Here is a 26976-nt window from a genome sequence, read left to right on the forward strand (position 1 = left end):
CAAACCTCCCCCCTTTCCTATCCCCATTCCCAATGCGGCTGTGTGACTCACTCCAGTATAGGTTTGGTATACACCAGCAATGCATTATGGGAGATGTAGTCAGTGAAACACCCATCATGACAGTCATCACACTAAACAACAAGGCATGCCACACACATCAGTCAGAAGCAGAAGAGGACATTGAGATAGTGTGACATGATTGTAATTTAATTTTCAAAAGCAGGGCTGCAGGACCACTGAGCTAATGTCCATATCTGTCCACAGGAGAGTCATCGCGCAGGACTGAGCAGGAGAATTAGGAAAGGGCACCCCGTAAGGGAATATCTGAGGATGCCAGCACAAGTGCAGGCCACAGCACTCAACCACCACCGGCACCAACACCACAGGCAGCTGTACCACCAGAGCCAGCCACAACAGCAGAGCCAGCTTCGACACTGCTGATTGAATCACCACCACAGCAAGCTTCACAAGAACTGTCAGCCTCACCAGCATCAACATCACCTGTAGTGTTAAGGCCCAGGAGGCATGCTGTTGCCACTCTCCATGTCATGGAGTCGTCCTCTGAGGACACAAGGGAGGGTGACACACCAAGTGCTCCTCTAGAGGAAACAAATGCGGGGCTGCAGTCCACCTCTGAGGGTGTGCACACAGGTGCGAGACGCCACAGGGCCCAAGAGCACAGCACAACTCGGCAGAGTGATGGGGTCTTCGGAGGGCTGGAGGCCAGTATGGTCAAAGTGCAGCGCCTGCAGGGGGAAGCCGCACAATCAGTGCAAATACAAATGCGGCACTCAAACCAGAACATGGTCAATATTGACAGGGGCATCAGCTCTATGGCGGAGGGCATCAAGGAGATGGCAGAGGGAATGCAGGACATGTCCGAGTCCTTGATGGTACTCTGTGACAAACTGGACGAGGACAGGGCCAGAAGGTGCAGGGAGAGGCAGTACATGGAGCAGCACACCAATGCAGTGAACAGCCTGGCAACTGCCACTTTCCTGCTCTGCAGGCGCCCTGTGGCAATGCAGGAGGTGCTTGTGCACTGCTGCACTGATGTCACCAGGGGGATGGAGAAGGTGACAACCGCATTGGAAGTGCTGCTGACCACCCAGTCAGTCAACGCTGGTGCACTAGTTGTGGGGGAGAGTGATGAGACCACCAACAGGAGCAGCATTACCCCCCTGTCCCAGACACATGGAGAAGCAGCAAGCGGCATGCTGCGGGCCCTGGCTCAGCAGACAGTGAGGAAGGGCAGCTGCAGGCATCCAGCACTGTTGTGCGTGGGTGCAGACAGTAATGCTGCCCACAAATGTAGGTACATATTTAGGGTGAAGTAACCCATGACTACCTATTAAGGTTCGTCAGCATTTGGATTGGCATGGTGTGCCATGTGTTCTTTGTCGTAGTGGCCAGTTATTAAACTACGTCATGAACATGCAACGCCTGGCTGTGTCTCCTTACTTACTTAGAAATAGTTGTGTGTGATCTCTGCCCCTCTCTGTCTCCAATCTGTTGCTGGCGCCACTCCTGCTGTGTTGGTTTCAGGCTGTGCATCTTCATCATCATTGTCCTCAATATCTGTTAATTCTACTGCTGTTCCTTTCCTAGTATTTGAACAAAACAAGGGAACGCAGGCCGCAGTATGCTAAGGACCTTGGGTAGGTACTTATTTTCAAAGACAGTGGTCCTTAGACAAGAGAGAAATTTTTTTAAAGGGAATAAATATAGACTAAATAGAGCTATATTTTTAAGAAATGTCCAGCCGGACAAATTAATATCTTGATGAAAGTAATCACAGAAAAATAAGACACAGAGTGTGATGAACGTGGGACACCAGCCGATGTCCGACTAACACACTGAAGGGACAAAAACAGAAGAGAAAAGTAGTAGGCAAAATCGGGTCATCTGAATATCCTAAATCATAAAACAGATAATCCACAGTATACACATATGCATGAACAATTTATGTCAGCTATGCATTTAGTGCATTTAGGTTGACGACGTTTAGAACCATTCATAATATCGGTTCATCCTCAGGACAGAAAATGGTTGCCTAAAGAAATAACAATTACAGTTGAACCCACTGTGTGGGAGTCAATATGCCATACAATAACAAGGGAGAAAAGAGGGGAGACATAAAAAGGATAAAACATGTCAGTTAATCAGACCCTTATCACAACTCCATATGCTGTGCAGGACTCATACCATGCCAGGGTGTCGACGGCGACGGAGTGTAGTGCATGCTAAATACATACAGTGAGCTTGGAGTTGAGGGAGCAGGGTGCATACATTAAGGGTGGCACAACATCCCAAGTGTGGCTCAGACTGGCGGTTTTTAATAAAGGGGGTGTAGCGGAGGGGTGTGGTGTGGTCATACAGATATAAAGGATTGGTCTATGTCACATAATGCTAGCCATAGGTGAAGGACTCTAAAGGAGTGCAGGGGTGAGGGACAGTGAGAGAGTAGTCTCAAGGGACGGTAATGGAGGGGCTTACCGATGGAATGAAGCTGGAAGGAGTTCAGCGCGGTATGCAAGATTAAGCAATAGTCTAAGAGGAAAGGAAATAGACAGTTAAATACGGTCATGTTGCCCTAAAGAGGGCTGCCGTTATTGCGGGAAAAACTTACTGCGAGGTGGGACCAAGAGGTGTATTGAAGACGTCTGTGGGGAGAGAGGGGAGGGTGAACTAGGGGAACAAATACCGAGTACGCAGTGAAAAATCGGGTGCTCTACTAAACGAGCTTACCAGCGGGAACAGTGCCCTTGATGGACGATCTGCGGGAAGGGAAAGTGCACATAAACAATTGTCACATAAAAATTGAAAATTAGTTAATAAGGGCGAGTTCAAATAAAGCATGTATGGAGCCTCGGATATGTTGCGCATCTATAAGGGCTTACCAGACAGGAGGAATTGCAGGTCCACAATGGGGGTCCTTGCCAGGCGTGAGAGATCTTCACGATTCGCACTCGGCAGCGTGTAGTCATAATAAGAAAGCCGTTTGCGGTCACGTGGAAGCGGATAACCAATGGACACGCGGCAGAAAGTGTCGGCCATTTTGGGTTGGGAGCGTAATGAAACAGAATGTGGACAGATGAAAGGTGCAAAGAGAGCGTCTGCGGCAGCCCTCTTGAGTGAACGGAGGCCAAGGGGTCCACAATATAGAATAAGGGCATGCAGAAGAAAGAGCATGGAAGCTCTAAAAGTAAGAGTGGTGCAATTCGAGATACACAATCACGCATGAGCCAAGCAACATTTAAGCAATGTCATAATTGAGTGACAATAGTGATTTGAAAAAAACAATTTACAGTGAACCTAATAAGGTGAAAATTGTAGTAGTAAGAAAAACCATGAATAAATTGGAATGAACCAGTCAGAGTCATGTACTGCCATCCAAGAGTCAGTAGTTGTCCAGTTACACCAAAGGTCATAACAGAAAAGTTCCATTGAGCAGGACAACGCTGTGGCCTAGATCAGGGAGGTCCAGTCCTCGGTACGATTCAGGCCAGTGTGCAGACTCTGGGTCTTGAGTATCCAACGCAGTTCCTCCTTGTTTACAAGCTGGTGTAAGTTGCCTCCACGACTCGGGAGTTTAATCAAAGAAATGATAGTCCATTTAAAGTCCATTTCAGTGTGTGACAGTTCCCTGAAGTGATGCACAAGAGGAGCATTGGGAGTCCTGCAGCGTATTCTGCTCTTATGTTGGCACATTCTTGTGCGTGCTTTCTGCATTGTCTGCCCTATATAAATCATGGAACAAGGACAAACAATAGCATAGATGGCATTTGTACTGTTACAGTTAGAAAATTCTCTGCGGACATACTTGATATCATTGTGCGTGAATTCCTTGCCTTCTATTTCACCCTCTCCTCTCTCCCCACAGACGTCTTCAATACTCCTCTTGGCCCCACCTGGTAGGTTTTTCCCGCAATAACGGCAGCCCTCTTTAGGGCAACATGACCGTATTTAACTGTCTATTTCCTTTCCTCTTAGACTATTGCTTAATCTTGCATACCGTGCTGAACTCCTTCCAGCTTCATTCCATCGGTAAGCCCCTCCATTACCGTCCCTTGAGACTACTCTCTCACTGTCCCTCACCCCTGCACTCCTTTAGAGTCCTTCACCTATGGCTAGCATTATGTGACATAGACCAATCCTTTCCACTGGTAAGCCCCTCCGTTACCGTCCCTTGAGACTGCTCTCTCACTGTCCCTCACCCCTGCACTCCTATAGAGTCCTTCACCTATGGCTAGCATTATGTGACATAGACCAATCCTTTATATCTGTATGACCACACCACACCCCTGCGCTACACCCCCTTTATTAAAAACCGCCAGTCTGAGCCACACTTGGGACGTTGCGCCACCCTTAATGTATGCACCCTGCTCCCTCAACTCCAAGCTCACTGCATGTATTTAGCATGCACTACAATCCGTCGCCGTCGACACCCTGGCATGGTATGAGTCCTGCACAGCATATGGAGTTGTGATAAGGGTCTGATTAATTGACATGTTTTATCCTTTTTATGTCTCCCCTCTTTTCTCCCTTGTTATTGTATGGCATATTGACTCCCACACAGTGGGTTCAACTGTAATTGTTATTTCTTTAGGCAACACTTTTCTGTCCAGAGGATGAACCGATATTATGTATGGTTCGAAACGTCGTCGACCTAAATGCACTAAATGCATAGCTGACATAAATTGTTCATGCATATGTGTATACTGTGGATTATCTGTTTTATGATTTAGGATATTCAGATGACCCGATTTTGCCTACTACTTTTCTCTTCTGTTTTTGTCCCTTCAGTGTGTTAGTCGGACATCGGCTGGTGTCCCACGTTCATCACACTCTGTGTCTTATTTTTCTGTGATTACTTTCATCAAGATATTAAATTGTCCGGCTGGACATTTCTTAAAAATATAGCTCTATTTAGTCTATATTTATTCCCTTTAAAAAAATTCTCTCTCTTGTCTAAGTTCCTTTCCTAGTGGCAAGGTTGTGCAGCATTGCGCAAGTTGCAAATATTTTACAGCAGATGAGGGGTGAGTACTGACGTTTGCCTCCACTTTTGTGGAGGCAGCGGAACCTGCTTACCTGCTTGTTAACAGCCCAAAGGTGCGCTCCACGACATTGCGATTAGATTTGTGTGCCATGTTGTATCGTCTCTCACTTGGGGTTGATGGGTTCAGGTAGGGTGTCAGGATGAACGAGCGCACAGCATATGCACTATCGCCTATGTGGAAAAGAGAGAGCCATTAGTCACATGCACAACAACACCTACATCTGCAGTATCTATCAGGGTGTGTCACAGTTTTTTACCTAGCAGGTATCCTTCTCCGAATTCCCCGCTGTCAGGCGTGTGTAGATCCCACTGTTCTGGAAGATATAGGAGTCGTGGGTGCTTCCTGGAAATATGGCCATGATGTCTGTGAATATGTTGGCAGCATCACAGACTACCTGCACATTTATTGAGTGTGTGTACTTTCTGTTCCTGTAGATGTACTCTGTGGCCGTAGGTGGGCAGATTGGGATGTGTGTGCCATCAATGCAGCCGATCACATGTGGGAACTGTGCCATTTGGTAAAAGTCAGTCTTTGTCTTCAGCAGTTCCGCATGTGTGTCAGGGAAGCTGATGTAATAATGCATTCTCTGCATCATGGCCTCCAGGAACCTCCTGAAAAAACAGGACAGGCAGCTCTGGGACACCCTACCTACCACAGCTATCACCCCCTGGTAACTGCCAGATGCAAGCAGGTGTAGGTTACAGAGCACCTGCACATGTGGTGGTATGACGTGCGCCCTTGGTGTTGGGTGCTCCAGGAGTGGGTGCAGGTCCCTTATCAAGTCCAGGATGATGTGGGGGTGTAGCTTGTACCTTTCATGGATCTCTGCCTCAGTACGTTGGAAGAGTGTGATCCGCTGTCTGTAGACTTGCTCCTCCCATCTCCAGTGCCTCTCTCCTGCTGCCTGCAGCCGTAACCGCCTTGCTATCACATAGAATGCCGCCACTCTGGTCAAACTGTTGCATTTTGGGGCCTGTTTTATGGCCTGCACCTGGTTACCACCTGCTTTCAATCCATGGTAATTACCGACACTTAAATACTGAATTTCATTAAATTCGATATTTTACAAGTTACCTACATCTCTATTCTCATTTTTACCGTTTCTTATTTACCGAATCAGTAAATAAGGATTCAGTAAATACCGATTCAGTAATTTAGAATTCGGTAAGGATGAATCGGTATTTACCGATTCATATTTACTGAATCCTTACTTTTGGCCTCCTACATTTCAAATGCCTAAATACCGGTCGGTAACAGCAAATTTACCGAATTTCGGCCGTTACCGAACGGTATTTAGCTACCTACATTTGGCCCTTAATCTGTTATAATATCATAATTGTGTATAGTAGGATAATTCAAAGATTTAAACACTCACTTGATATAGCCAGTCTCACTCCCCACAATTTACAGTGCTCTGGTACTCCCCAGCAAAGTCTGTGCTATATAAATATAAACACATACATGTTTTACATTGTTTAGTTATCCTGCCTATTCCACTCTGTAAATGCCCCTTTTGTTTGAGCTCGTTGTGGTTCTCCTCATTTTATAACATACAAGTGGAAGCCCCAATTTTTTTTAAATCTCAGTACAGATTCAACACCTTTAATACGGTTCCTAAAAGTCTACTTGTCAATGTCTGTGGGTGCACTTACTTGTGTTTATTAGGAGATCTGCCATTAACATGTTCTTGTTTCGTGGAATGTTTTGTTTGTTATGTGTCTTATGTTGCTTTTAGTATGAAAAGGCAATTTTCAATAAGGCTTCAGTGCTTTCTTTTTTCTATGTGTCAGATATGCAAGCAGACATAAAACTCCCTATGTTCTAAACATCTTGCTGACATCCGATGCTTGCAGGTCTGGTGGAAATCTTGAAGCTCCAGCACTGTTTAGTGTCTGAGTGTGCACTGCTATGTGGCTGGATGAAGCCACAGGAGGGGTTTCCAGCAGGTAGCTTCGGATAAATCCAAATGACTGCTCTTGAACACACTTGGTGCGTAAAAAGGTGGATAATTGCTCAAGAAAAGCGTTTGCTGCTGACAATTTGAGCCTCAAAAAGGTCACTTACTCTGCCCATACCACACAGTCCCCAGACAGGGATTCAAGAAGGCTCTTTTTTTTCAGTTCAGAAAGGTTTTATTGCCAAAAAAAAGGTGTCAACATACAATTCACAATAGTATACTCATGTCATTACAATAGAAATTGCTTTAGTACAGTTATTTAAAATGGACTCCTAAATGAGAGATAAAAAGAACAAAATGATGTAAATAGATCATGAAAGTCATTAAAACATCAAAAAGAAACAGGAGCATTAAGGGGATTCAAGGGGGCTTTAGAACTTCTTGTCGAAGTGGTTGCAACTGAGAAAAGCGGTTGGCATTTATGTCAAGGTATACTGTGATGGGTGCCGATAAATTTAAGCGTTTCGTTGCCAAATGTAAGGGATGTACTAAAGTTGTGTCTAATCTATGATTATGGCAAACAGTATACCACCATGCTTTATAAGAAATTTTTATAAAATCTTTCCAATTTGCAGTAATTTGTTGAAATACAACCGCTAACAATACATCAATAATTTTAATATTAGACATAACATTCTCCCAGCAGGATGATAAACTTCTTAAGAAAACATTAATAAAAGAAAACGTAATTCCATAAATTAGGTTAATTTGAGACCATACTTGTTTCCAGAAATTATGCACAATTGAGCAGAAGAAAATCATGTGAAATAAATCAGCATTCGGGGAGGTGCAAGTCCAGCAAACATCAGGTACTTTCATAAGTTGTTTACTTAGAGCATTCGTTGTCAATAAAAGTCTATTATAAACAAAAATAACATTTGTGTTATGTTGGCTGCTCTGGATGATTTACGGATTTTGGCCCATATCTTATTCCAAAAGGACACTGGCCAGGATAGCATAAAATCTTTTTCCCAAGACTCTTCTACTTTGGATTTCTGCCTAACAATGTCTTTGCCTTGTAAATAATTGTACATCATAGAAGCTTTAGGTAGAGTTCTTAGCAATGTGCAAAGTGGTAAGGCAGAATTTGGGTTGGTGGAAACAATAGCTGCAGCAGAAACTTGATTGTAAGTGTCCATCACAGCTTTTTTGAGTACGTTTTATTTATGAACAAATTAGGCAGGCAAGTCGAATGATTGTCTGAGTGAAGCAAAGGGTAAGATGTCTTATTGTGAGAATAGCTGATCGATCCAAATTAATCCTTTTTTCTTCCAAGACTTCCAATAAAATGGTTTATTAGTGATAAGTAGGTTCTTATTGTGCCAGATTGTTGAATTAAGGAAGGAATCCATAACATTATGAGTGGGAGGAGAAACAGATTCCAGAAGTTTGGAGGTTAGTTTGAGTTTGGGAGTAGATAGTGTCTGTGGTTTGCGTGAAAAGGAGAGGTATTCAGAAAAGGAAAAGGGTTGTAAGAAAAGACGCTCCAATGTAGTCCAAAGAGGACAATCCTCTGTGGAATCCAATAACCAAGAAGAGGCCTGATGCAAGAGGAATGCTTTCTGATATGCCTGAAAATCAGGAAAATTAACTCCCCCTTTCGTTTTAGGACAAGTCAATTTAAATATAGACATTCAAGACCTCTTATTGCTCCATAGAAAAGAAGAGAGGATAGAATTAATCTTCTTAAAGAATTTGGTAGGAATAGGGACTAGAATGTTAGAAATGGTATATAGGACTATGGGTGACAACATCATCTTTATGTTATCAAAACGGCCCAACCAGGACAGATATAGGGAGTGCCATTTGGTGGATAAGTCTGAAACTCTTTGAATGCATTTACTAATGCAAAGTGCTACTGTGTCCGAAATTATGGGGTTGATATATAATCCTAGATATTTAATGTGGCCAGGTTTCCATTTAAAATTAAAAGCACTAAAATCAGCCTTAAAAGTACACTTAGTTAAGGGCAAAATCTCACACTTATCATTATTCAGTTGATAGCCAGAGATGTTATAATAAGCTCATACTTCTGCCAAAAATTCAGGGATTGAGTCGTTCGGTTGTGACATAAAAAGCAAAATATCATCTGCATAAGCTGCAAGTTTAATGTGGGAGTTTGATGTCTGAAAACCGTATAAATTGGGGTTTTGGCGTAATTTAGAGAGAAAGGGTTCCGAAGCCAAATTAAAAAGGAAAGGGGACAGAGGACAACCTTGACGGACTCCTCTACCCAAATCAAAGAATGGAGAGATTGAACCATTGGCGCAAACCGCTGCGCGAGGATTGGATTAGAGAAGGGATATCAAGGAAATAAATTTAGGACCAAAACCGAACCACTTGAGGGCATAAAATAAATAGGTCCACTCAAACCTATCAAATGCTTTTTCGGCATCTAATGCTGTTGCCGCAAGAGGCTGTCTTGAGTGGGAGGATTTAGACAGAACATTATAGAGAAGTTGTGTATTATCAGTTATAAATCGACCTTTGACAAATCCGGATAGTTTTTTCCCAACAGGTCAGGTAAGTAAGAGTCTAACAGTATAGCTACAGCTTTGGAAAAGATTTTATAGTCAATATTACCCAAAGATATTGGTCTATAATTTTTACAAAATTTTGAATCTTTACCTTCCTTGTGGATGAGGCAAATGTGTGCTTCTGAGAAGGAGCCTGAGGAGCTACCCAGTAAGTTAAAAGAATGTATTAGGGAATAAAGTTTGGGCATTAGATGTTTAGAGAAATTGAGAAAAAATTCGACAGTGAAGCCATCAAGTCCCCGCGCTTTATCTTTTTTGAGATGTTGAAGGGCTGTTAATAATTCTTGCTGAGATAAATCTAGCTCCAGGGAGTTTGTTGTGGCTTTTGTATGTTAGAGAAAAATTGTGACAGGGACTGATCAGTAGGGTGCGTTTCAGAGTGGTATAGTAATTTATAAAAGGAGGAGAATTCGTCCAAAATTTTTACATCTTTGAATTTGAGATTTGATTGTTCGGCATATATAGATTCAATGTTTAATTTGTTTTGTCTAACTTTTAAATAATTGGCCAGTATTTTCCGTGCTTTGTTTTCCCCCATAAAATTTTGCACTGGAGTTTAACAAGTACAGCGAAGCATCTTCAGTAGATTTCTTATTAAATTGCATTTTGGCATTGGTAAGAGCTGCCAAGCAATCCTTCGAATGGGAAGTATAATAAGAGTGCTCCAGTCTCTTAATATCTTGAAGGAGATCCTTATTAAATTTAATGGCACATTTTTATTTCTTAGTAACAAACCCAATTATAAAATCTCTTGCAGAAGCTTTAAAAGCATCCCATACAGTTGAGAAAGGCATGGAGGGAGTCTGATTTACCTAAAAAAAACTCATCAAAAAAGGTAATGAAGGAAGCGGTAAATTTTGGATCTAAAAGTAGAGCATTATTAAAGCGCCAAATTCTAGGACCTGTAACCTTGGGTAAGATGTCCGAGGCAATTGAGACAGGTGCGTGATCTTATAATAAAATGGGACCAATCTCTGCATGCGTGAGAGTTTGCGAAATGTTATGGGAAACAAATATATAGTCGATTCTTGATTGGGTCTGATGAAAAGGGGAATAAAAGTTATATTCTCTAGTAGTCGGGTTACAAAGATGCCAATCATCAAGGAGTTTGTATTGAGTGACAGTATGAACAAAGGATTTATGAGGCTTATTAGGAACAAAGGAAACTTTGGAATTTCTATTAATAAGTGGATCAAAAGACTAGTTACAGTCTCCCGCTAGAATGAAATTATCTTCCATGCACTGAGATATTTTCTCAGCTAATCTGGACCAAAAGGAGGGATCACCACAAGTGGGGGCATAAACATTAAAAAGGGAAACTGGAACATCCTTCAATGACAATTTAACATTCAACCATCTACCGTCATCATCTGATTCTTGGGATACAAGCGTGAACATAAGGGATTTACGGCAAAGTATCATGACACCATTACGTTTCCCATCACCTGGAGAGTAGAAGACTTCACCCACCCAACCGTTTTTTTATTTTACTGATTCAGTGTCTGAAAGATGTGTTTCTTGCAAAAATGCAATATCCGCTTCCAACTTGGCCAGGTGAGTCAGAACTCTTTGCCTTTTAATGAGAGAATTTAATCCCTTAACGTTCCATGTAACCAATTTCAATGACATAAGTTATTAAACACTAAATGATCAAAGAATAAAAAACAAGAGTCCAAGTAATTATAGCAAATATAAAGAAAGTGAGAAAAAATGAGAAAAAAGAAGATAGTTGATTCAAAGAACAAATAAAGGAAGGTATATAAGTCTAGAAGCAAAGACTGAAAATGAAGGTCAGACACAACTGCACTGTAATCATAAAACCAAGCAAATAGAAGAAGAAAGTGCGGAATAACACTGAGAAAAGAATGACATGAGAAGCAAAGAAGAAAGATGTTGTCAACCCTCATGAGTGGAAGGATAAAAGTATCTAGAAAGGGAGAAAGAAGATAAGATGGAAAAGAAAAATGCCAAAAGGAAATGGAAGGGAGTAACGTACCTACATAAAGAAGAATCAGGGAAACAACACGAAGAGGGGGATGGAACCACATGGAACAAAAGGGGCATCCGGACACAGCCAACGGAGGACCAGTGGGGAACCACGCCAAAAGATGAAGGATCTGTGGAGGCGGAGGACAACAAAGGTTAAGACAACATATAGGAATGTTTCATGAACATAGAAAACCATGGACAAGTAACCAACGAGCGAACATATCCTAAATGCAAGTTTAAACAAGTAAGTTATCTAGGTTAATAAGTATCGTACATCACATAAAAAGGAGCAGAAACCATAATACATGCAATTATTGTGACAAAAGAGTAAAGTAATATACAATTGCAACAGGTACATGGATGGAATAGGCCGTAACGGGCTCCCGTCAACCTCAAAGCTGGTCTCAAATTAAGAAACGTCTTATGTCTGTTGGCAGTAACTTTAGCGTAATCCAGTACAAAAAATAAGGTAGAACCGGACCAAGTAATTAGTTGAGAAGATCAGACCGCAGATAAAACCTTCAGCAAATCTGTGTACTCCAGAAAGTAAAGAATAACACCTCTAGGCCTCTAAGCAGATGAAGTGCTAGGTGGGGGTCTGCCCAGTCTATGAGTTCTTTGTATGTTTAGAGACGTATCACCTGTTATATGAAGCAATTTGGGAAGGAAAGATCTAAAAAAGGTGAAAGGATCGGACCCCTCAATTCCTTCTGCCAGGCTGTAAATACGCGGATTGTTCCTCCTATTACGATTTTCAAGGTCCTCAAGCTGACGTTGGAGCACAGAAATCTGTGATTGAAGCTCAGAAACAGTTGCATTCTTATTTGTACGGGATGATACACTCTGCTCAACTGCAGTGACTCTTGTGTCCAGTTGGGACCAATTGTCTGTAAGAATCTGTAACTTGGTATTAGTTTCCTCCAGGAAGGGTCGAAGGGCTCTAATTTCTTCCAGTAGTAACTCCATAGAAACAGGAGAAGTTGATTTAGGAGGAGAGGGCGGATTTTGCTTTAGGCGTTTTGAAACAGATTTGCCAGGGGGTGCCATAGAGAGATCCATATCAGTCACAGAGGATCTGGATGGATACAACAAAGAATCTTCCAACTTGGAAAATGTAGTAAAAAATTGGGAGTTTTTGATGAAGATCTGTTTTGGGTTATGTTGTTTGGATGCAGTACTTTTCAATCTGCCCATCGATCAAAGCATTACATTGCGTAACAAGCCAAAGGTGAAGGAGACCAGTTACCATGAATGAGAGGGAAGATTCTGTGGAAAATCTGACAAAAGGCAAGGATATGCCTGTAAGAATGATGCATTCAATAGCTGTGTTGTGCTAAAAATCCACTATGAGGCACTAATTCCCCTGGAAAAAGGAAAGAGTGAACATTGTGCTCAAATATTACTGGAAGTACCGATGGTATAGATGAACATGTGTGAGCAAGTTGTCTCAATGAGGTGAAGTGACACAAAATGGCCGCTGAGGAGATTTACCCATCCAGCATATTGAAAGCAGGGAGCTATAGTCACAGAACATCGCCTGAGAAAGTTGTGGCACAGTAAAATGAAGCACAAGATAATACATGCGCAGAGGAGAAGAGTTGGGATAATTTTAAACAAAAAGCACCGCAGACGAAAGGAGCGCCGCTAAATATGTAAATTCAAAATGGCGGCAGTTACCGCGAAATTGCGTCCCATGAAGCGGAGGTCGCATTCCATCAATTCCGCATCTCCTCGCTGTATACAGGGTCAGGGAAGGTCGCAAGTTGTTCACGAGATCTTGGAAAGACCTTGACGCCTCATTTCATGGTGAGACACAGCCTAGAAGAGCGGGACCGCTGAGTAGCACCGCAGAGCTTCAGCCCGACGCCACCATGCTCGTCGGGCACCAAGCCACGCCCCATTCAAGAAGGCTCTGATTGCTTGGTTATCTTAGCAGTGATGGATCAGGAGGCTAAATTTCAGCTGATGTTTCATTGGACAGGTTAAGTAACTTCTGTCTCAGCGGAAGCAATGGTTCTGGCCTGACAAAACCTGTAGCTGAGGGAAGGCCGATGCAGCAGAAAAGTCTTTCCTTCTGAAGATTCTCTTTGACAGCAAGAAGTATTTCAGGAAATCCAATGGATGCCATGATGAGCAAAGTCTTTAAGGACATAAACATGCCTTACCTTACAGAAGGAAATAATCTGGGTCTTATAAAGCCTGGAATTGGTATTCTTATTATTATTATTATTATTATTTATTTTTCTAAAGCGCGTAGTCACCCGGAGGTATCCCAGCGCTAAAACAAAACCTATCTCCTAAGTACAGTGGGACGGGGAAAGGGAAAAGAGGGCGGAGGAGGGGGGAACAGCAGAGCAGGGTAAGGGCCACGAGTTATTCACTGTGGGAAGAGGTGAGTTTTGAGCTGTTTCCTAAAGCGGAGGTATTGAGGTTCGAGGCGCAGTGCTCGGGGGAGTGTGTTCCAGAGTCGTGCAGTCTGGACTGAGAAACGCCTTCCTCCGGATCGGGCTCTCTTGAATTTGGGGGCAACAATTAGGTTTTCTGTGTCAGAGCGGAGGGGTCTTGAGGGTTTGTAGGGTGTGATAAATTTCCTGAGAGCAGGGGGGCCTTGATTTTGTCGAAGTTTGTGGGTCAGGCACAAGGCCTTGAATTTGACCCGCTCTCTAATAGGGAGCCAGTGAAGGAGTTTTAGGGCCGGTTTGGCCGATACTCTGGCGGGGGTATTAGTGAGAATCCGGGCTGCCGTATTCTGAATTCTCTGAAGTTTATTCAGAGTCACCTCTGGGGCGCCCAAGTATATTACGTTGCTATAGTCAAGCCTCGAGATTATTAGGCCCTGAATTAGCAACTTTTGGGAATCAGTGGGCAAGAGGGGCAGAACTTTCCTCAGTGATTTTAACAGTCCAAAGCAGTTCCCGGCCACTTTCTTTGCCTGCACAGTGAACGAGAGGTCGGTGTCAAGCCACACTCCCAGACTCTTTACTTCCTCTCTGGGTTCAGGAAGGGGGCCCAGACAGGCTGGCCAGATATTCGGGGGCAGTGTGAGTCCTTTTGGGCCTAGGAGCAGAACCTCCGTTTTTGACCCATTTAGTTTTAGGGCGGAAGAGTTCATCCAATGATGGACCTGTACAAGGCAATTAAACAGGTCTGCTGGTTGTCGTTTGGGGTGGGACAGTGACACGACCAATTGTGTGTCGTCGGCGTAGCTGACGACGCTCACTCCGAAAGGGATGATGACCTCCTCCAATGTGGACATATAGATATTAAATAGTGTGGGGCTCAGGGAGGAGCCCTGAGGCACACCACATTGGAGGGGAATTTCGGAGGAGCGTGCGTTATTCTCCCAAATTTGATAGGTCCGTTGAGCCAGGAAAGATGTCAGCCAGGCTAAGGCGGAGCCTTCTACACCGACTCCCTTGAGTCTTTTGATAAGAAGTTGGTGGTTCACGGTATCGAAGGCCGCGCTTAGGTCGAGGAGGATCACTGCCACTGATCCTCCTCCGTCCAATAGCGTTCTGGCCTCCTCAACCGCGGCTAGGAGGGCGATGTCTGTGCCCTGCCCTGGGCGAAAGCCCGTCTGGGAGCTTTTTAGTATGTTATTAGCTTCCAGGAACTGGGAAAGTTTTCTATTAACCAGTTTTTCAGCAATTTTGCTGATTCCTGGGAGTAGGGAGATGGGCCTATAATTCGACAGGTTTTCGGGGTCAAGGGAGGGTTTTTTTAACAGAGCTTTCACGACCGCTGCCTTCCAACTTAGGGGTACATCTCCCTGTTGGAGTGAGGTGTTAATTAGGTGGGTCACAGTGGGGATGATCGTGGGGGCTACCTTTTTAAGAATTCGGAGTGGAGCTGGATCCTTAGGGGAGCCGCTTTTTATGGATGTTAGCGTATTTTCCACTTCTTCAGTCGTGACTTGACCCCAAGAAGAGAGGCGGCACAGAGTTGAGGATTGCGGGGGATCGGGTTCCTTGCTCAGAGTTGCGGCGGGGATCGACTCGAGAATTTTTTGGATTTTCCCGTGAAAGAAATCCGCCAATTGTTGACATTTGGTTTGGTCAACTGTAGGGTCAATGGGGTGTTTAGGTCCGGGTGCAGGGGTTTTCAGAAGGTCTTTTAGGATAGCATAAGATTCCTTGCTGGAACATACTGCTTTCTCTATTCTCTCCTGGAAGAACGTGATTTTGGTTTTACGGATGGTAGTTTTGTAATTCAGGAGAGAAGCAGAATAGCTCTCTTTATTTGTTTCCGATCTGACTTTCCTCCAGGAGCGTTCCGACCTCTTGCACTGTTGGCGCAGGGCTTTGAGCTCTGGTGTGTACCATGGAGCCGAGGCTACTCTTTTGGGGTGTTTAAGGGAGAAGGTTTTAGGGATGAGTGCATCCAGAGAGGAGGTTATCCAATCATTGACCAGCTTGTCAGCGGTAGCGAGGTCACTGGAGAGCTCAGGGGTGGACTCTGCCAAAGCGGCGGCCCATTCCCCAGGTGCAAGTTTGTGCCATCGTCTGTCCATGGTCTGAATTTTAGAGGATTGGGGTTTGGTGGGGGGGGTTTCCCAGGAGATCGGGACAAGGAAGTGGTCCGTCCAGGGGAGGATCAGGGGATGCTCCGTAGTGATGGTTATCGCATTGGAAAGGACGGGGTCCAATAAGTGTCCCTTCTCGTGGGTGGGTTCATTGTTTATCAGTCGGATGTTAAGTGACGATAGGTCTTGAAGAAGGTCAGCGGCTAACCTGTCTGTAGGGTCTTTAAAATGTAGGTTTAGATCGCCTAAAATGAGGAAATTGCCGGTAGAAGATGCTAGCTGAGCGACTGATTCCATGAAGGCGTCAAGGAATTTTCCCGGGGAGCCTGGGGGACGGTAGATCAGTAACCCCGACAGAGAGTGGGCAGGGGAGGGTTGAATGGAGAATTGGCAGCTTTCGCAGTCCTTGATTTGGGCGTCAGAAATTCTACAGTTAAGATGCTCCTTGAAAATTATGGCTACCCCCCCTCCCCTCCCTTTGGGTCTGTGTAGTGCTTGACAGAGGTACCCTGAGGGTAGGGCCGTGACTATGTCTGAGTCGGTGCTGTCTGATAGCCACGTTTCCGTAAGAAAAAGCAAATCAAAGTCATGGTCTAAAATGAGCAGGTTTGTTTCAATTGCATGTTTAGGGAGGGAGCGACAGTTCAGAAGTCCAATCTTGAGTCCGGGTTTAGTGGATACAGTGGGGGATGGAGTGCAGCGCGTGCAGTAATAGAAGGGCTTACCTTCAATATGCGTATGGTGACAGGCCAAGGTAGTTCTTGGTTGCAATGCGCGGAGCATGTCTCCGGTATATATCACACGCTCACATGGGGTGTCCGGCAGCATTTCTGGGCCTGGGTCCGTCTGGGCCCGGACGGGCCCAGACGGGCTTGCCTTTGGCGCGCCTTCGGCGCACTGACGGCGCGTCCGCTGCGCCCGTCCGCTGCGCGTACGTGGGGCGCACATGAATTATGTAGGCAAGTGGGCGTGGCCGCTAGCGAGTGGGCGTGGCCAAAGACCGGCTCACAGGCTGCTGGCGCTGGCGCTTGCTAATTAGGGCGTTGGGTGGGTCTCAAGACGATCGTGGTCTCCCTGGGTCCGTCAGGAGAGAGCCTGGGTGTCAGGGCAGATAGCGCAACAAGTGATTTTAAGAATAACACACAAATTCAGAACAGATTAAAATAAGCGCTCCCGGCTGTGCCTCAGGAGAAGTAGAAGGTTCTGATCAGAGCATGAACGCCGCTCTGTTTATGTAGGCAAGTGGGCGTGGCCGCTAGCGAGTGGGCGTGGCCAACGACCGGCTCACAGGCTGCTGGCGCTGGCGCTTGCTAATTAGGGCGTTGGGTGGGTCTCAAGACGATCGTGGTCTCCCTGGGTCCGTCAGGAGAGAGCCTGGGTGTCAGGGCAGATAGCGCAACAAGTGATTTTAAGAATAACACACAAATTCAGAACAGATTAAAATAAGCGCTCCCGGCTGTGCCTCAGGAGAAGTAGAAGGTTCTGATCAGAGCATGAACGCCGCTCTGTTTATGTAGGCAAGTGGGCGTGGCCGCTAGCGAGTGGGCGTGGCCAAAGACCGGCTCACAGGCTGCTGGCGCTGGCGCTTGCTAATTAGGGCGTTGGGTGGGTCTCAAGACGATCGTGGTCTCCCTGGGTCCGTCAGGAGAGAGCCTGGGTGTCAGGGCAGATAGCGCAACAAGTGATTTTAAGAATAACACACAAATTCAGAACAGATTAAAATAAGCGCTCCCGGCTGTGCCTCAGGAGAAGTAGAAGGTTCTGATCAGAGCATGAACGCCGCTCTGTTTATGTAGGCAAGTGGGCGTGGCCGCTAGCGAGTGGGCGTGGCCAAAGACCGGCTCACAGGCTGCTGGCGCTGGCGCTTGCTAATTAGGGCGTTGGGTGGGTCTCAAGACGATCGTGGTCTCCCTGGGTCCGTCAGGAGAGAGCCTGGGTGTCAGGGCAGATAGCGCAACAAGTGATTTTAAGAATAACACACAAATTCAGAACAGATTAAAATAAGCGCTCCCGGCTGTGCCTCAGGAGAAGTAGAAGGTTCTGATCAGAGCATGAACGCCGCTCTGTTTATGTAGGCAAGTGGGCGTGGCCGCTAGCGAGTGGGCGTGGCCAAAGACCGGCTCACAGGCTGCTGGCGCTGGCGCTTGCTAATTAGGGCGTTGGGTGGGTCTCAAGACGATCGTGGTCTCCCTGGGTCCGTCAGGAGAGAGCCTGGGTGTCAGGGCAGATAGCGCAACAAGTGATTTTAAGAATAACACACAAATTCAGAACAGATTAAAATAAGCGCTCCCGGCTGTGCCTCAGGAGAAGTAGAAGGTTATGACTCATTTAAAAAGGATACAACATCTTATTCCGCTAGAAAAAAAAGTTTCAATCTAGGAAATCAGGAGGGACGGATGATACAAACAACCATGAGAGAGGGTCTAGAACATAAGTCCTTTCTATTAACTTCTAGGTCAGCGTTTTCCAACTGTGGATCACAACCCTTTGGTGTGTTGCAAGCTGATTTTTGGTGGGTTGCGAAAGTCCTTGTCTAAATCTAAGTAATATGTAAAATGACTAGTACTGTATGTACAACAGTCCAAAGGTGCTGAACAAGTCCAGTTTTAAAACAAACCCTTGCAACAATTCCGAAGCAAGACTCTGAGTGACTCTACCAGGACTGGTTGCTGCTGTTGTTTTTTACCTCACAAAGCCGGTTCAACAGGGAAAGTGCTCACTATTTGCAATCAAACACAATCATACTATTTTTGTATGACTTTTACATACATTGAGAACTATGGATGTGGCCTAACCACCAGAGTTTCCATATTTGGATCAGGAAAACCAAATTTGAATACTCAATATTCTTGAAATCTGGACAAATAACTTAATTTCCCATTCTTAAAATACAATGAATCTGCCCTTGTATAATGTAATCTGGTACTCATGTAAAGTGCTTTAATTAATGCAATTGGTGCTATATCAAACATCAATATATATTCACTGCTAACTGTAACCGGTGAATTTCTGTTTTTTTTTTAGTTCAAAACATTAATGTTGTTGCTCAGAAATTCACCTAACTGTAACATTACTTCAACTTTTGTTTTTAAGTGAATTTTTAGGGTTTTGTTTCGACAAAAACTAACTATAACATTATATTAACCTTCGTTTTTTTAGGAAAATAATTATATATATATATATATATATATATATATATATATATATATATATATATATATATATATATATATATATATATATATATATATATATATATATATATATATATATATATATATATATATATATATATATATATATCTGGTAGTCTGGGAACTGCCGTGGCTTTTATAAGGTCTAACCGCCCGCAATCCTGGTGGTCCAACCGTCGGATGGCAAATTGGTTGGGGAGACTGCCTCCAGACCACTACCAAGAGCCAAGCTCTTGCAGCGGTAGTGGTATGCCAGCCTGGGCACCACCGTGGGAATTATGACCTGCCTTTCCGCTAACCTTTTAATGACAGGGACTCTACCATGAAAAGGTCAGTGGAAATGCATGTAAAGGGCCACAAAAAAGGTCCCAATGCGAATAAGCCCATGTGGCCTGTGGCCAGGCTCTTGTTGTACCCCTATGCGTGCACTGTCTGAGCACGTACTGTTTGCCATGCACAACATGATGCATGGAAGCAGTGCACCTGACTTGCTCTCTTGTAGAGCCGATGCATGCCACTGCTGTGACGGTGCTGCCGTTAGAATGCCAGCCCTGGGGTCATGTCATAATGCGGCGTTTGGGATGCTGCTGGCTTGGCAGCATGTTCCTGACTGGTGCTGCAACGGGCTGGTAGTCCTCCCGCTAAACATGCTATCAGGCCCCTAGTCATAAAAACATACACTATTTTTTTTTTTTTTTAAACAAAGTAATACAATGTTATACATACAAACACATCCAGGTTAGACATCCATTGCATCACAACATACCAAGAAATAGTAATAAAATCTGGAATAGTTAGATTGGAACAGGCATGGATGCAATGGAGAAAAGGAGGGCAAGATAAAAAAATTATAACATAGGCCCAGGTTTAGATCTAGGCTATGGAGTGGCCATGAACATATTGTGAGAGCAGTAGACAGAAATGATAGCAAAGTATCCAGTCATTGCAAGAGCTAGTATACCTATGCAGACAACTCACAACTGGAATAGACTCCTAATGAGAAGACAGTGGAAGTAGGGCCAGAACCATCACATTGTGCTAGATGCTACGACCATAGCTCTGATAACCAACATTTTGCCCAAAAACTTTGCAACTGCACATGTGCAGACTAAACTGAAATATGATCTTAAGATTCTTAGAGCAACTAGACTACTTTGTGTTCCCAATAGCCTGAAAGTTTTTTTTATCCATGTCTGGCTTATGCTGACATAACCTGTGCAGGCAAACAGGGCATGACCAATTGTTTCGGGCGAGATATTGCATGTACAACACAGTACATCTTTACAAGGAGCCAAGCTGAAGGTAAACATTTTAAGGGGCAAGGTGCCAACCCCAAATGTATAACTATAAATTTGTATACAGATATTCACAAAAAAACAGCGGTTACAGGGACATTATAGTTAGCTTCCGATTTTACAAGCCCAAAGTGATAGAAATTCAGCAGTTATAGTTATCTCAAATAACTATAACTCATGTCCTTATGTACCTAAAACTTGCGCCCCATTCCATGAGCACTTATATTATCAATATGATGTTATAGAACATGTCATGAGTGATGTAATATTTGGGGTAATTAGCAGTGCAGGGCAAAGGTGCAAGTTATATTTACCTTAGGGCATCAGTTATAGTTAATTGAAATAGCTACAAGTATAACTGCTGAATTTCTATGGTTTTGTGTGTGTAAAATCTGAACCTAACCATAACATCCCTATAATGTTTTACACTTTATTCTACCCCTCCTCCCCCAGGAACCATTTGCCGATTGACAAAATGGCAGTCACAACTTTTCTCTCAGGTTGCTGACAGCCAATCACGGCATTGCTTTTGGTGCGTGGATCCAATGATCTTCACTGTTGGATCCGCTTCTCTAGATATACATAAAACTTTTTTTCTTTAAAAACTACAAAATTACCCTAATTACAAAAAGAACTCTTGCTGTGCCACGATCTAGCTTTCTACTAAATTTGGTGTAATTCCATTCAGTGGTTCGGACTGTAGTCATGTCTAAAATCCATATGGAAAATTGCATGGGGGTTTTGGGACACTCTATTTTTCTCCTCCCCTGCTTGATGGATCACCACAAAACATTCCAGACAGTAACTAGTTTTGAACATTTTATGAAGATGCATCCAATGGCTTCACAGTTATTAGCAAAACAAAAAATTATGTTCCTATGTAAACTAGGTTCTAACTACTTCTCTCTGATTGGCTGCACTCTGATTTGCTGCCAGCAACATGAGAAACATGTTGCTGGCAGGCATTACATGATTCCGTGACTTAGTTCCTGTCCTGAACATTTTGAAAAAAAATATATAAGGGTTCAGGGTAAGGATACCCTGACCCCTTTTGCCCCATGAAAGTGACCCCTGTGGGGGCAAAAGTAGAAACTTCAGGCCTCTGGTGAAATTGTATTTTTTTTAATGGAGTCTGGGCAACTTCGCTTTATTAATGGGAGTGAGGCACACAGCCCCTATTTCCTAGTCTTTAAAGGCCACCTGCTGGGCCCAACAGTGATATACATGGGGAGGAGGGATGTGCAGCACCCCCTGAGCCATCAGAGGCCCTGGGTAGCCCACCGACAGAGCCAAAAACATTGTATATGGGGAGGACAGACACATGTCCCCTTTCCCTGAACCATCAGAGGCCCTGGGGAACCCACCCGAGGCCACAAACATTTTATGGGAGCCCACCCTAGGCTGAAATTATTCAAAATGAGGAGGGAGGCTGTGCAGCGCCCTCCCAGAGCTTCTAAAGGTCCTGGAAACCCCACCTCTTAGACTGATATTACTGTAAATGGGGAGGGGACGGGCGGCCCCCTCCCAAAGCCATTAATGTCTTCAGGGACCTATCACCTGGGACTGGCTCACAACCTGTGTCCCAGGGAGCCCATCCCCGTGACATAGCGGTTTCCCTTCCCACTCCAGCAGGGAATCCTGTGTTTGCTTCGGCTTGGCAGGAGCATTCTTTAATCTCCCACCAAGCGGGAGCTAACACAAAGGGGCCGATTCCGATTTGGGTTGGAAGGGCTCCGAACCATGTTGGGAGCCCTTCCAACCGAATCGGTATGTGTCGGAAGGATTCCTTTCCGACCGAACCATTCTGATGGGCTATCCAACTCAGATTTCCGGATGGCCTATGATGGGCTTGGAGAGCCCGTCTGCCATCCAGAAATCCTCCCGTACTCCCCTGGTCGCCTCTTTAGGACCGAGGGAGTACGAAGGCAGTTTTTCAGCCTTTTTGTGCCGGTGTGTCTGGCCCATAAAGGCAGTCGGAAACTGTCTCCGGGGTCCCCCAGCAGGGCCCCCATGGCTGGAATGCCATAAACCGGTCCTGGGAAGCTTGATTCAGGTCCAGGGAAGACATGGCTTGGCAGTTCGGGCCGGACTGTTCCCATGAGGCACAGGGTCAGACTAATTTGCATATGACCCTGTATGAACTGGGGTGGCAGAGTGAGCTAAAGAACGGTGATGGATTAAACCCAGATCCGTTGACTGGGGGTGACTGTTTGTATTGTCAATACGCTCCGTCCATCAAAACCTTTGGTTTTTCTTTGTTCGCCCTACGTTGGCAGGGTATGCTCAGACGTGAGTCCCTTGCTCACTTTGCCACTGGAGTCAAGCAAGCCCGGCTGAAGACGGCTGGAATGCCAGAAACCGGTCCTGGGAAGCTTGATTCCGGTCCAGGGAAGACATGGCTTGGCAGTTCGGGCTGGACTGTTCCCATGAGGCACAGGGTCAGACTGATTTGCATATGGCCATGTCTGAACTGGGGTGGCGGAGTGAGCTAAAGAACGGTGATGGATTAAACCCAGATCAGTTGACTGGGGGTGAGTGTTTGTATTGTCAAAGCTCCGTCCATCACCACCTTTGGTTTTTCTTTGTTCGCCCTTAGTTGGCAGGGTATGCTCAGACGTGAGTCCCTTGCTCACTTTGCCACTGGAGTCAAGCAAGCCCGGCTGAAGACGGCTGGAATGCCAGAGACCGGTCCTGGGAAGCTTGATTCGGGTCCAGGGAAGACATGGCTTGGCAGTTTGGGCTGGACTGTTCCCATGAGGCACAGGGTCAGACTGATTTGCACATGGCCATGTCTGAACTGGGGTGGCGGAGTGAGCTAAGGAACGGTAATGTATTAAACCCAGATAAGTTGACTGGGGGTGAGTGTTTGTATTGTCAACGCTCCGCCCATCACCACCTTTGGTTTTTCCCCATGGGTGTGAGGCTGCCAAATGGCGGCCTTGGGGCACCTATGGTGCCCCTCCGTTGGTCCCTGCACCCGGTGGCAGGTACATTGGGGTAATAAAAGAAAGGTCCTGGCAGATGGGGTCGCAGGGCCTAAGATGGTTTGGAGAGTGGTGTAACACAGCCCCCTTCCCTTTAATTAAAATAAACTGCACAGGGGGTTGAGGACCAAACAAAGCAAGAGGAGGTGAGTCATGCAGCCCCCTTCCCTTAAATTTGTTTTAAAAAAAGCCCCCTGGGGGATCAGGTGGCTCACGGAGGTGAGACATGTGCCCCCATTTTAATTAAAAATAGGCCATGGGGGATGGGATCCCCATGGACTAAGAGGGCTGAAGGGGAAGGGTCATGTGGCCCCCTCCCCATTATTTTAAGCAGTGGCCCTGGGGTATGGAGTTCACAGTTTGTAACAAGGCTTGGGAATGGGATTCACAAGGTGCCCCTCCCCTTTCATAAAAAAGGGCCCTGAGGGATGGGGTCCCCAGGGTCTAAGAAGGCTCAGGAAGGGGGGCCAGCCAGCCTCCTCCCATATAATTTAAAAAACAGCTGATGGGGGATAGGGTCACTAAGGCCTAGCAAGACTCTGGGAGAGGGGCCATGCGGCCCCCTACCTTTAATTTATGTAGTGGCTGTGGGGAATGGGGTTTCCAGGGCCTAATAAAGCTCTAGGAGCAGGGCACATGTACCACACCCCTTTAAAAAATGTAAGGTCATGTGTCCAACCACCTGCTGCGAGCGCCATTGTGTATGGTAAACAAATATTATTTTACATAAAAATAAACGTAGAAATTCACTGAAAAAATCAAAATGATGTCATTAAAAATGTCATGAGTAATGTAATATTTGTGATCATAAGCAGTGCATGGCAGTTGCTCTGGTAACTATTACTAGTTAATTTACGTATTTTTTTATGGTTAAAAAAATTAAATTTGTCACTGACATATTTACCTAACTATAACGTCACTTTATCCATCGTTTTTTATATGTGTGTGTGTGTGTGTGTATATATAAAACAATATATCAATAAATATATGTATAAATATACACACACACACATATATATATATTTTCAACTCATCCCAACGTTTATTGCAGAAAATTACGCCAGCACTCAAAGCCTTCAGATAAGGCACTTTATTAGAGTAGCCGCTCGCAGAACAAAGCAAAGCGTTCCTGCCTTTCCAGCCTTCATCACAACAAGGGGCCGTAGTTTTTAGAATGTTATTTACATGCTCACACAGTGACACAGTTGCTTAGACATATATATATGTATGTGTGTATTTATATATAAATATTCACTGAAAAAACCATAGGTTTCAAGCAGGTTATAGTTAGGAATTATCATTTAAAAAACCTTAGAAATTCCCTGAAAAAAACACAGGTTTTAGGGGTGTTATAGTTAGCTGGACATTTCACTCATACAAAACCATTGAAATTCATCCGTTATAGTTAGTTGTACTAACTGTAACTGTCACGCCCGCAATCCACTTGTGATGATGTCACATATTACATCATTCATGACATGGTCAGTGACATCACTGATGACATCACTGATGACATCTCAAATTACATCACTGATGACATCACTGATGACATCATCCAGTGAATGTGGTTTGGTTCCATATTAAAATTTGTATTATATATTTATATATAGCAATCTGCATTGAAGAATGAGTGGATGTATAAGTGTCTGGATGGACGATTTAGTAGCAGTGTGATTGACTTTTTACTTGACTAATTTATAGTGTCTCACTAAATATATTGGATAGTGACTAAACTGTGTGAATATCTGTATTACTTTCTCAGTTGTTGTGTAAACCGCTGCACCATTTGGTTACTAGCTACGTGAAAGTCTATATTAGTTATTGATTAGTTAACTGATTATTTGTATGAGAGAGTGGGGGGTGTGTGACTGCCCAAAGATGTGTCAATAGTTGATTCAGTAGGTATATGACGTTAAGACTACATGTTGTAATAGTTGTTTGGGTGAGTGAATATGTATATGGATGTGCTGATGAGCAAATATATCTCTCAATGGAACATGTACACAAACTACAATAATAAAAGGCAGTGTATGTGACATTTGTTGTATATGAATAAGCATACATAAGACTCAGTGATTGCATGAGTGTCTGTATGGATAACTGTATACTTGTAATAGTGATTTTATAACACACTAAGAATGATATACTATCTATATGAATAAATTAAGTGGTGTTTGTATAAGTGTGTAGCTGAGTAAATATAAGTATGATCCATTGTTTGCATAAGTGAGTAGGATGACAGTATAAGTAAATAGAATGTGTGCTGGTGTGTAATGTCAATATAGGTGTTTAAGTATATTTGAATGTGTTCTATTGATCATTGACAGCATGTATGAGTGAATCTATAGGTAATTGATTAGATGTGTGTGTAGATCGAGGAATCACTGAGTGGGTTTTTAGGTCTCGGCCTGCGAAAGACTGCGGAAACATGCGCAGTCGAGCTGGCGAGATTTAATGATATAGGGTATTTTCCACTAGCGAGGTTAATCCCCGCCCCTCTTCTCCATTGGCTGGCGTCCTAAACGGAGGCCAGCCATTGGAGAAGAGGTCCTAGTGACGTTCTTCTTTCTCTTTAAGCCCTGTCCTTTTCAGACTGGGTTCCTTGACTTACGTTTGTGGTAAAAGCTTTCTTATCTTCTTTATGGGTCCAGATGACCCCATAAAGAAGATACAAAACCTTTTAAGTCAGCAGGAAGTCCGGGAGTCCAGTCTGAAAAGGACGGGGCTAAAAGAGAAAAGTTTACGCAAGCGCTTGTTTTTCTATTCTTTGGTGGCAGGCGGGGCTACAATGGTGGCTTCAGGAACTGCAAAGATTCTAATTTAATTGACCTGATGCCCATTTCTCTCATTGCTTCCACTGAAACCACCATGCGATGCTTGAACACTTCCTCACTGCCTCATAGAACGATGGGATAGGATTGGACAAAGTCTTTGGGCAGTTGCTCTATAACCAGCAGAATGGAATTGTTGCGAAGAATGTAACAGCTGAGTGTCCACCCGTGCCAGGTGCACAGTCCTCACAGAGCGGCTGTATTTGCCCTGTTACACTCCCTTTCCGTCCGCTCTTCCAGCCCTCCGAGTCTTTACTCAGCTTTACTTCTGCCCCCGCCCGCTGCTCAACTCACCTTTTCCCGTACTTGGCTTCCTATTCCCTCCTCTCCGGCGTCAGTCTCATGCATGGCTTCCTTCTCATTTGCTTGGGTAAGTTTGTCAAAATAGAAACGAAAGAAACAGAAATAGAAGTGAGAAGTACGCAGTGATTACTGATTTCTCAGATATCACTTACCGCCCACATCTAAATATAGAGAAGGTACCGCACTCCTCACATCATCCTTGTACAGTCTTCCAGAAAAAGACTACAGTGGAAGGTCACTATAAAATTCTTTCTTTTTATAGAAAAAAGTGGCTGCATATTCTAAAGTCCTGATGAAGACA

The sequence above is a fragment of the Lissotriton vulgaris genome, chromosome 8 (assembly GCF_964263255.1).
Source record: "Lissotriton vulgaris chromosome 8, aLisVul1.2, whole genome shotgun sequence".
NCBI classification, from domain to species: Eukaryota; Metazoa; Chordata; class Amphibia; order Caudata; family Salamandridae; genus Lissotriton; species Lissotriton vulgaris.